At 50.7% G+C, this 12,042-nt stretch overlaps 1 long non-coding RNA gene across 1 annotated transcript in view; it reads right to left on the bottom strand.

Moving 5' to 3' along the window:
* LOC123289054 (uncharacterized) overlaps window positions 1–12,042 on the bottom strand; it is a 64,017-nt gene that overhangs the window by 34,493 nt on the left and 17,482 nt on the right. Inside the window, exon 2 of the long non-coding RNA XR_006532794.2 lies at window positions 1,907–2,019. This is a non-coding gene — a long non-coding RNA (uncharacterized lncRNA). The remainder of the gene's footprint in view (window positions 1–1,906; window positions 2,020–12,042) is intronic.

Below are 12,042 nucleotides of genomic sequence, written 5' to 3'. Positions count from 1 at the left end.
CTATTTCACTGATCTATTTTCTATTCTCAGTTTTCTTTCAGTTTAGTTGTCTGACTTAAAGATAATGCATGCCTGACCCAATGACCTGTATCTACCCATAATTCCGATTGCCCTGATGCTAAACACGAGCCTAACAGTTTGGTAAATGCCCTGCAGTTCTTCAGGAGGGCAGGCCAGAAGGCAGACGGTCCCTTTGGTTTCCATGCTGGTGATTCCACTCACGTGCTGAGGGATCTAGGTGTCTGGGATGCATTCCTCTCAGTAACAGGAAGAAGAAAGTCTTAAGGCAGTCAGAAGGAACGAGTCACTGCATCCACAGAGATTCCCCATGCTGACACCCACTCTCTAACATCTTCCGAGTAAATCTCAATGACAGCACATCATCCATAATCATTTTTCTTATTAATTTAGGTTGATCAAATATCCCAGTTTTTGATTAAACAATATAAAGAAGATTCGGGAAAGATTCAGTTCCAGAGCTTGGAGAACAGAGAATTTGAAAATTACATTGCTTTTTGTAAATGGCTGTATCCAAACTACATCGTGACCTGTAGTTTACAACACTTTACAGGGTTCAGCTGTCTGCATATATTTATGGTCTAGAGTCTGGCTCAGGAAAAGTTCCCTTCCAGCACAGTTACACAGACTGTGGGCAGAGAATGTGAGGATGGACCGATGACTGCACACGACATCCTGAAGCAAAGAAGGGTAGGAAAGGAGTAGGTCCGTCACAGCAGTCCTGAGTTAGGCTGTAGCGGGATCTCTTCTCCACCTGAGAAACAGGACTCGGCGAGGGGGCGGGGACAGACAGGCTAGTGGGGCGGGGAGGACCAGTCCAGGAAGCGGTCTCTCATGGAGCCCAGCTTCTGACGGTCACCACAACCCAAGGATAATGGTGGAACGCGAGCCGTATTCTTAGTTAATGTTAAGGAGATCATAGGCAGGCCTGACTAAATGTTTTTTAACTCAAGCCACCAGCTTTATTTTTTATTTTCTATAAATCATAAAGCACCTGATCTATAGAATTTTAAAGCTCCTGTAAAAGATTCCTACATGGCAGCTTCGAGAATTTGCCACAGTCCAATCAGAAGATTGTTTTCAATATTAAAATGTATTTTTCCACAGACAATTTGACTTTCCCAGGCCGGTGGGAGGTGGGGGTGGAGGAGAGGGGAGGAGCAATTTCTACAGACATGCTAACTTTCTGGTTCTGCTGGTGAGGTTGCATAAGAAGCGGCAAGGCACTAATTGTGCAGAGCCAACATTAGGAATTCACGGTCTCCATGCTTTCTGGTCATAACTCCCCCCACTTCCCCGTCTTTTCCCAAATGAAATTTTACAGAAGTGAAAGAGAGATCCTTTTTAAACATTCAAGGAAATTTGAGGATGTTTCTGATTTGAGGCCTCTAATTTCTATAATTAAAATGATAGGTGGCTCAGGTTAAATTTGAATAAGACTGCAATCAACTGCATAGCCAAGGATATTCACCTTTAGAAATTGTCCTTCCTCCGTTAGAGCTGATGTGGCTGTTCTTATCTTCACCAAACAAAACAATTGTTTTTAAAAAGGAGACTAATTCAGGCTACCCATTTGTTCAAAGCAAGAATTGGAACAGAGAATGAAATGAGAACTCTACCCGCTTCTTACAACCATATTGGAACGTCCCTGTAACATTGCTCTCTGGGTCCAGGTCTGGGACCATGTTTTAGGCAAACCTGTGTTTTCACAAGGTTCTCCCACTTCATCCAGTAACAAACCACCTCGGACAGGGCCCAAGACTAAAATGCCGTGTACCATATTATGCCTAATAGCAAGGCACATATGCAGGGCCCTGTGCGACTGTTCATAAATTTTTATTTCTTTTTATTCTGTTTCTTAACATGCAGGCTTGCCTGGCATGCTTACATCCACTGCTCTGTTGTTCTTGCTTTGTTGTTGTTGTGTGTCGTAATGAGAACTCTTTGTCCCAAAAGACACCCAGCTCCGGGCCAGCACTATGGCATCTATGGATTTTCTTCCTGGAATATAGAACAAGAGCTTGGATTCAATTGGATTCCAACAAATATATTTGCTAAATGAAGCTCTCCTCAAAATGTCACTCATTCATTCAACAAGTATTTACTGAGCACCCTGTCAGCCCAAGAGATGTGCTTGTGTGTGATGACAACACTGAATGAAACAGATGTCCAGGGTCCCTGCCTGTGAGGTGGGTATGATCCAAAGGGGAGACAGCAACGAGCAAATACTAATTACTCACTGTGTTCAGTGGAGGGAGGAAGAAATAGAACACAGTGATAGAGGACGGTGCCGTGGAGAGCGCTGCTGTTAGACACACCAGCCAGGGAAGACCTCTTGGAAACGTGACATGTAAGCCAAGCCCTAAAAGATGAGGAGGACCCAACCTTCCAAAGGGAGGAGGCCGAGGGAGGCGTGTTGGCAGGAGAGCAGAGATATGAAGGTCCTGCCAAGGGCTGAGATTGTCTCCTCTCCCCTTCTCTGCCCAGCGACTCCCTGGCCGCCTTCCTAGGGCAAGTCCAGCCCCCGCGCCCCGAGAAGGCCTGCTGCCCAGCCAGCATGCACGGTGCTCTCTCTTCCGTGGTCTCCTCCAGCACGTCATCTGCCTCCACGACTTACCACTTCACCATATGCTGGGATGTATTGTCCCCGGATGGTTCCTGTGGTTAAACTTGTCTCCCCAGTAAGTTATGTAAACCCACTGAGGACAGAGGCGTGTGCCCCTCTGTGCCCCCACCACGTCTGCCGCAGCCCTGGAGCGGAACTGACATGGGCTACATTGAAACGGACCGAAGACCTTAGGGCTGGTGGGGCAGGTGAACGGCCGTGGCTAAGCTGCTTTTCTATCTGCATCTGCTCACATTAGACGAAATGCAAATAAATGGGCCCCAGCTCTCTCTGTTCTATTTAGCATTTATATGACACCTTTCAGCACAGAGAAATGAGTAAGTGGATCCAGAAGTGGCTATTCCATGTGCTCATCCCACAGCCCGGCTGCAGCCAGGCATCTGGTCCCCACCTGCCCCCACACACCCCTCCTCCCCAAAGGGGCAGGCTGCAGGCACCACCACTCTGCTTTCAGCAGAGTTCTTCCCACTGAGCCGCACACTGTTGAAAGACTGCATTGTCTGTGCTAAAGGGAGACCATGGGTAGCACATTACAAATCTGAGCTGTTAAGTGATAAATGAGCAATGAAAAGTGTCCTGACATCATTAAGGTGTTTCTGAACACGCTCTCTGCTCAGCCCTACCCACACGCAACCGCGTGAAGACAGAATGGCTTGTAGGGTGACCAAAGATTGGCTTAGGAGTCTCCAAATTGGGCCATTCTGATCCCATGGGGTTTTTCTAGATTCTGCCTGTGGGACACAGGCATTGTATAGAAACTGTTAGACTCGCAGCTCTGCAAACTTCTTTAGAGGGTAGGGCTCTCTTCCACCATATGAAAAAGAACTCACCTATTCACTGCTCAGAGTATTCCCAGAGTCTGAAGCCGTTCCTCAGCACTACTCTCAGGTTCTGGAAGCCCTCCCCCAGCCCCTAAGGCTGCACATCTGGACTGGCCCCTCTGTGGAGCCCACACCACATCCTTTGCATCCCTCATGACGCAGCACCGATGAGGAATCTGGGACAGACCGCCTGCTGGGCAACCGAGCAGCTTAACTGACATTTATGAGATGAAATTTGCCAGGGCCAGAAAAGGGCATCCCTTTAAAATCTTTTAAAGTGCATCTTAACCCCTGGAATCCTGCCTGGGAGTGCTAAAGCAACCCCTGTACTCTTACCTACTAAAGTTGTAGAATTCTCAGTTTCTAGAGAAGAACTCAGGTGTTGATCAGCAAAAGCAGGGCACTCATTGCCTTATGGCTCAGTCACTACTAATGTGCTTGCAAGGACCCCAGTGGTCACTGGGGTAGAAGATGCATAATTCCACAATAGTACACTGTAACAGCATGGGGGAAATCCTGGTTCCATCTTTACTAGCTGTGTGACTTGGGCAAGTTACTTAGTCTCTTGGTTGCCCTATATGTAAACCAGGGGAGAATGATGGTACCTGACACATAAAATATGATGAAGATCAAATGACGGTAAACGTTATGTGCTCAGCATAGTGCCTCCCCTAGAAGGGGTAGAGCAAATACTGACTATTTATTGCAGACTTCTTAATACGTCACACACTGAATTGCCTACTTTATTTAGTTCTCTAATTTAATCCTACCATTCTCAGAGGTAAGGCCAGAATTTACAATCACGATGCTATTCTGCTCACCTGTTTCCCTAGGAGAAATATTGTCATGTCAGGGGCTATTCCTGTCTGCAATTTTCCCTTGCAAAATTGTTCCAGGATGGGGACTTCCTAAGGGGAAGCTTTCTCCAATAGCTAGACCAGAGGGGAAATGTAAGGACAGGCCTTGACCCGCCATTACCAGGAAATCAACTGTGCAAGTGGGTCGTCTTTGTCTCACCCCTGGGCTGGACTTGGTGATTAATGGGAGACATTTAAGATTAATACACTTTCTTGTTGCAGTTTTGAAAATTAAAGCTCTTGGAAATGTGGGCCCAGAGAACAAAGAAAAAAGAAGGAGCTGGAACAATATTCTCTTTCTAGTTGCCTGCTTTCAAAAACTCAATCCACTTCTGCCAAAATTTAGACTTGCCTGTCCCTTGTCCATGTCACATCACTTTCCTTTTTTCCCTCCTCACCTCCAAAAGGATGTTGGTTCCAGCCAAAATGGTTATCACAGATGCTCAGCACAGTTTCCAAGTTACCAAACAAGACAGTGGAAGAATTGACTGTGCTGGCACAGATCAACGGTGGAAGATAAGAGAGTATCGCGTGGCCCCCACAGCTATTGTTGCTGTGTTTTTTCAAAGCCTGAGGGTGCAGGTGGTGCTGGCTGGAGCCCTGAGGTTCTTGAGCAAGAAACGATACCTCAGCTAGAGTCTTATGAAGGCCACGCTTATCAGGGCCATCCTATCCTTGCCACCTTAGCAGGGCTGACACCGCCTCACCCCAAGATGGGCTCTGAAACCCAGCCACCAAGAGCACTCTTTGGCCGCGAATGTCACCCCTAGAGTCAGGCCACCTAAGTGATCATGAATGACATTTACTGATCACGCTCCACCGTGGCAAAAGTGCTTCTCAGCCTTCCGTTTAAATATCAAAACAGAGGCACTTAAAAAAGAGACTTTTCTTTTCTGATCTATAAGGATGAAGAAACAGAAGCTGAAAGACGTGGAGAACCTCACCCGCAGTTGCACAGCTGGCAAGTGGCAGGGCCAGCCCCTGAGCCCAGGTCTTTGTCTTAGACTCTAAACATTGCTTGAGAACCAGGAGAGAGAAAGGGAAGCACAGGAAGTGAGGAAAAGGAAGGAGACAAAAGAAAATGAGGAGCCAGACCTAAAATCAAGATTCAATATTGTGTGCTGCTTGACATCTGCTAAAGCATGGCGGGCCTCAAATGGCAAGGCAGAAGATGTCCTCCTTCTCCTCCTGCTTCTGCTCCGTGGACACAGCCCCCTAGCCAGACAATCCTCCTCACCAACCAGGATTGTGGAACTGCCACAGCCCTTACAGGAGAGGGCCATTGGAGACAGTCATTCTTAGAGTTTTTCAAGCAAATGGAAATCAACAAACATGTGTAAGGCTGGAACAGAGTCTACTGGGTATAATGTTTGAATATTTAGTTACCAACAAGGGCTCACACTTCTTGAGTGTTTGTATGCGGTGGGCACTGTTTCAAGCACTTACACGCATCAGTTCTCACCACAACCCTTTGAAGGGGCCACAAGGATCACCGTAATTTTGCAGATGAGGAAATTAAAGCACAGATAGGTTCATCACTTCACTCAGGGTTCAGAAATTCTGTGCAACTGGTCTGGGGAAAAGGGCCAGGCAGTGGTGTATTTTCAAATCTGTCCCCCCCACCTTCACCCCCGCAGTGGGGTCTCGTGTGCTGCCGGGTCCAGACCTGCTTGATGGAACCTGCACAGTGATCCTGTGATCCTGTAATTACACAAGCCCTCGCTCTGTAAACGGTCCCTGCAAGTGTTTTATGTCTCAATTAGATAATAAAGTCCCAGGAGTGGTGAGGCTGAACGGAAACAAGATCTTCTCATAACTTGCAGCCGTTACATCAACGCCAGCACCACAGGGTGTCCCTGGAGCAGACGGTCCCGGAGGGGAAGGCTGCAGACTGCAACAGTGTGTGGTGACTGCACACTCCTCATGGTCAGGGCAGGCTTCACGTCAATTCTTCCAGTTATTCTGTGAGGTCAGTATTACTGTTATTATTCCCATTCTATAGATGAGGGAACAGAGGCACAGAGAGCTTAGGGACACACAACGAGGAAATGGATGGCAGAGCTTTTGAGTGGAACACAGGCTGGCTCTGGAACCTGGTCTAATCTAAGGAGACACACCAGAAGGTTGGGGAGGGAGAAACCATAACAGGAAGACAAGAAAAATAGAGAATCCCAAGTTGTAGTCATTTGCTAGGACTGCCATAACAAAAGGTCATCGACTGGGTGGCTTCGACAACAGAAATTTGTGTCTCCCAGTTCTAGAGGCTAGAAGTTCAAGACCAGGAATCCACTCCAGGCCTCTCCCCCGGCTTCCGTGGTCTGCTGGCGTTCTTTCACATTCCTTGGCGTGTAGAAGCACCAGCCCAATCTTGGCCCTTACCTCCTTCATGGCATCCTCTCTGTGTGGTGGGTCTGTTTCCAAATTTCCCTTTTTTCTATGAACTCCATATTGGATTAGGGCCCACCTTCACCACCCCATTTAACTTGATCACCTCTCTAAAGACCCTGTCTCCAAATAAAGTCCCATTCTGAGATCCTGGGTGTTAGGACGTCAATGTATGAATTTGCGGGGGGGACACAATTCAGCCCATAACACAAGTTAAGGGCCACATGGCATGTGATTAATAAGCTGGAGCTCCACATACTCCAGGAGGGACCTGAGTCCCTGGGGCCTAAGACTCGAGCTACCTAGAGAACAGCTCTGTGTGTTCCGATGGGGACGGGGCCCACGTCAGCAGCCGCCAGGGCAGCAAAGGCCAGGCTCAGGCTCTCTCTGGCACCAAGAATGAGTGGTCCCTGACTGGTTGCCGGCTTTTCCTGGCAACGCTTCGGCCCCCGGATTGTACAACCCATCTCATCGATGAAAACCAATGAGCTTAAAAAAAAACCCTAAACAACAACAAAAAAATCACACACAAAAAAGAGCTACCTTATGTTGTCTGTGAAAAAGCCTCAAAAAAAAAAAAAGTCGACAAGTGCTGAGTCAGGAAATTCTCCCCTGATAGCTTTCGTTGGAAACGTTTAACATTTCAACTTTATCTCTGCTTTTCTTTCAGACAGCTCCTCAGAGGTACTCAAATGCAACAATGCCATCATTCAGGCCTTTTGGCTCCCAGAGGACTCCCTCTGAGCCAGGGCCAACACCCCTCTGGCCGAATCAGAGCTGCTGAAACACCGGGGGAGCTGGTTTTCTCCAGCCCTCTGAGCAGAGGGAGAGGAGATGACACGCCTGATATGTCAGTGCCTTGTTGCCATCTGGCCACCAGAGTCTCTAGTTAGGGACTGCTGACCAGACGCATCCCAAAAGCTGAGGTTTCATCTCTGACAGTGGCCAAGAAATACCAAGGAACCTCCATAATGGGCCTTCCAATACTGCCCAGAGGCTCACTGTCACCTGCACATCACAGGACGGAGTTCGGCTAAGGAAGGGCCACGGCACAGCTTCACTCTCCTCCCACGTCAGCCTGGGGAGGGGCTGGTCCCAGGTCAGCCGGACATCACTACCTCCCTGTGCTGTTGCTACCCTGAGGACCTCCACTGTTTCTCCGTCGCAGAGTCTCACCTACGTGGGGCAATCATCTTCTTCTGAAACCAAACAAGCAAACAGGGACAGAAGCGAGCAGTAGAGCGGAGTAGGCAAGGAGAGAGTTCCCAAAGAGAGTGGAAGGGTTCTAGGCAGAGAAGTAAAGAGACAGCTTTTAATGCAGAGCAATAAATAGCAAGGAAACTGGAGGCACGTTCCTCCCACCGCACTCAGCCTGGGACTCGCAAACTTCCAGGTTGGCATCCAGTGCGCCAGAGTCGGCAGTCCACCCTTCCCAATAACTCGGGTGGAATCAATGAGCCCATTGTCCTCAAGCTCGAGCTGAGAAGTAGTATGTACAGAGCAAGAGAAGAACCAGCGTCAGAGGTAATCTCTGGCCACAGAATCATCATGGTAGAATAAATAATGAATCAATATACATCAATTAGGAAGTGACATGTTAATTGTCCAAACATGGTGAGGTCATTATCCCCGGAAGGAAGGAGCTGAGCCAGCAACCTTTGCCTTTTTCAGCACGGGCATAGAACTCCAATGAAGACACAGCAGAAAGGGCCAGGCTCGCCACCCAGACACAGACTTGAGAGCACAGCGCAGCAGCCGTTGATGGGGCTACTCCAGGAAAGGCTGGAGAGCCTGAGTCCTGGGCATCACTCATGCAAAACCGTGAGTTTTCTCATTTCCCACCTCGAGCCACGTTAACACATGCATTGCCTGGTAGAGAAAGGGGAGGGAACCCAGTGTGTGCTGGGCACCTCTCAGGGGCACCTCCTCACTACTGCAGCCCTCCTGACTCCAGGAGAGGGTACCATCGCCCTCATTTTACAGATGACACCAAGGGAGGATGGATGACTCATACTCAAGGACCAGTTAAGTCAACATCCATTTTCTTTGCAAAAAGATGTTCAAGTCAGATTCAGGGCCAAGGAGAAGGGTAACTAGTTAGCGCTAGGTTAGCATGAGCACAGAATCTTTGGCAGCATAACCAGGCTAATGGGCTTGTCGGGATACGAAAGGAAACTGGTTTATCCTTCCCCCATCACAAGCTCTATGAGCTCCCCCTCCCCACCCCGACACAACATCCTGGGTTCACCCTATAGCTTTCTGGGCTCCTTCCACCCGTAAGAACAAGCCTTACTTTGGCGCTTAAGAGCTTTCCAGGTATGAAAAAGTCTCATGCAAGTCCTCTGCTTCCCTCGGCACTGAGGCTGCTTCTTTCTGTAGCGGGGGACTGACCCTGCTCGGCTCAGAAGTGGCGAGGGATGTGGGAATGTTCTTCCTCTTTTTCTTACCCATCACTCCTCCTGCCCACTTCTGGGTCCTTCTGGGTCCAAGCAGGGCGGAGGGGACTGGAAGGAGCTCAGGGTTCTGGCTTGGTGGTCCTCTTGGCAGTGACCTCTTTTCTCTGAGTGTTCTCTGTGTCGCAGGCATTCACCCGGGCTTGGAGGCCTGGTGCAGGAGACCTCCTCTCTTCGCGCTTCATGACGTGCCTGCAGAGCACCCTGCCAACCTCTTGTGAACCCCCCAGCTCTGTCCCTGCCCTAGCTGCCCGCCTTGCCCCCAGACTCCCAGGGGAGGCACTGGGTGGGCCTCTGTTCTTCCATAGCTCACACTCGGGCCACCAGGGAGCAGCCTCCAGCCTCCCTTTCTGCAGGCACCCCCCAATCTCCACGAGGGGCAGGACACCCCAACCCTTGCAGGGCCCAGGACAAGAGTCCAAATGGAGGCCCACACGCCAAATAGCAAAGATTTAAAGTTATAAATCTAGCTAATGATACTGCTAAATAAAATATCTTCTAGCCTCCCACCTTGACAAATATACCTCGTGATGGCCTGGAAGGTCGGTGTGGGTTTAGACTTCCCAGTCTCCTTGAAATTTGGATCTGAGAGAGACGTCGCTCCCACCCCCAGACCTGCCCCTGGCCAACAGCCTGCTCTGCCCCTCTGCCTGTTCCCATCTCCACCCCCAGCACAAGAGCCTCGAGCACACACATGTGGCCGCCCAGGCTGCACATCCAGGATGGGTTCACATCCCCCCAGACCAGCTGTCTGGGGGCCACGCCCAGGCCCGGGGCTGAGCAAAGTCCACCTTGGGCCGTGGACCTCGGCAGGCCCTGGACGGCATCTAGTAGCACTGGACACCTGGATAGTGGTGGGAAGGGGGCTCCAGGAGGACACGTCTCCTGCTCCACAGGGAGGAGTGTGCTGGAGGACTCACGGGGAGGGTCTCTCTAAAATGTAGACCTCAGGGCAGGGACCCCCTTTGGGGCGGATCTGACAAGCGTCTTCTTGGCCTTCCCTCCCCTGACTTGAGGGCACACCATGGAGAGGGAGGGCAAATGCCACAGCTCTGTCCCCAAAAGCCCTCAGCTCACCCCTCAGCGACTCCCCTTTCTAGGAATCCGTACCTTCTGCTTATACAGACTGCATGGGATGGCACGGGTGAAGGGCAAAAGGCCAGCCTGGCCAATTCTTTTTTTTTTTGAGGAGGATTAGCCCTGAGCTAACATCTGCTGCCAATCTCCTCTTTTTGCTGAGGAAGACTGGCCCTGAGCTAACATCCATGCCCATCTTCCTCTACTTTATATGTGGGATGCCTGCCACAGCATGGCTTGATAAGCAGTGCCATGTCCACACCCGGGATCTGAACTGCAGAAGCCCGGGCCAGCGAAGAGGAATGTGCACACTTAACCGCTGCGCCACCGGGCCGGCCCCCAGCCAGGCCACCCCTTAACAAACCCTGGAGGGCCGTTCCACAGCTCCTTGGCGGCTTTCTCTAGACTGCAGAGGCACTTTTCGCCCACTGTTCTCAGCTTTGGGGCTTTAGCCCCTATTCTGAGACATCCAGCTCCATCAGGTTGCAGAAGGGACAGACTCAGAGCACCAACGTGACACGAATTTTCAGTTAAGCAGGAGTGTTTTACACGCCCACATTTTAACACTGCGTGAGGGGAGAGGGGACAGCATGGTTCACATATGGGCAGCTTACAACCAGGCTGTACCGTGTGACAGGAATAAATTTCTGGAAACGTGTCTGCAGTGAGGGAGGAGACACGAGTCCCTACTGGGGGAAACTCCACGAAGACTTGGGGAGAGAAGTCTGCTACTGCCTGCGACTCAGAGAGCGTGGTGCTGCCCGGGAGTCACAGCACCAACACTGGCCAGCAGCACTACGTTCCCCATGCCGGGGCCCTCACTCCCTCTTAGGACAGGCGAGCAGTGAGGACCCCTGCCCCGTCCCCATCCTCTCTGGCCTACGCTCATCACAGCTGGGACCACCGGGCCTGCTGCCATCTGCAGCTTCAACCCTGCTCTGGTCTCGGGTCAGGAGGGAGTTAGGGAGCTGAGCCTGAGGCCTCGGCCCCCAGGAGGCAGGGAGAACACAGGACTGGTCTGATCTGCAGTAAGTTCTGACGCGCCTACGCATTAGCTGTAAGATTTTTGGATGTCAGTGAATTTTCTGGGCTTCATCTGGAAACTGGAGCTGTGAAACTATCGGCTTGCCTACCTCATCGGGAAGTCAAATGGTCTGATCGTGTCATCGGAAGCTCTACGTCGTGCGCTGTTAGTGGTATAGATGACGCCTCGCGTGGGAGGATCGGGGCCTTCGTTTCTGGTTAATATCAGGCCTCGTACAACCATGGCCCTGCCTATCCTGGCAGACTGCACAATCACAGTAACAACCACAGCCACCTCCTGAGGAAGGAGAAGTCAACAACAGCGATGACAATAATAATAGCCCAGTGTTTTTTGAGCGCTTCCTATGTGCTAGGCATGGTGCTGAATGCTCAGACTCACTGCCTCATTCACTGCTCTCCCCACCCCGTGAGGACCATTGTCACCTGAGGACCGTTCCTGCACCCAAGCCTGAGGCGCGGCCTGCAGAAGCCTGGATTTCTGAGCACTCACTCGTTCCAGCTCCCGTTGGGATACTCTGCTCCCCACGTGGGACTTCCTCAATATCAGCCAACGGCACCTTGAGTTTTCACTTCCTCTCAAGAGGCCACGTGCCGTGTTAGTCATGCTGTTTCTCAAGCACAAGCCTCAGCCTCTGACCCTGGGTCACCCTCCCCATGCAGCCCAGCTGTCCACAACCGCCCCCGGTGGGCTCAGCACCCTCTGTCCGTGAAAACCGGGTTCCAGTTACTGCGGCCTCATAAGTCCTCCCTGAAGCGGTGGC

This window comes from Equus asinus, chromosome 9, assembly GCF_041296235.1.
Source record: "Equus asinus isolate D_3611 breed Donkey chromosome 9, EquAss-T2T_v2, whole genome shotgun sequence".
NCBI classification, from domain to species: domain Eukaryota; kingdom Metazoa; phylum Chordata; class Mammalia; order Perissodactyla; family Equidae; genus Equus; species Equus asinus.
The sequence above is the reverse complement of the archived record's forward strand: the minus strand, read 5'-3'. Positions and strand labels throughout refer to the sequence as shown.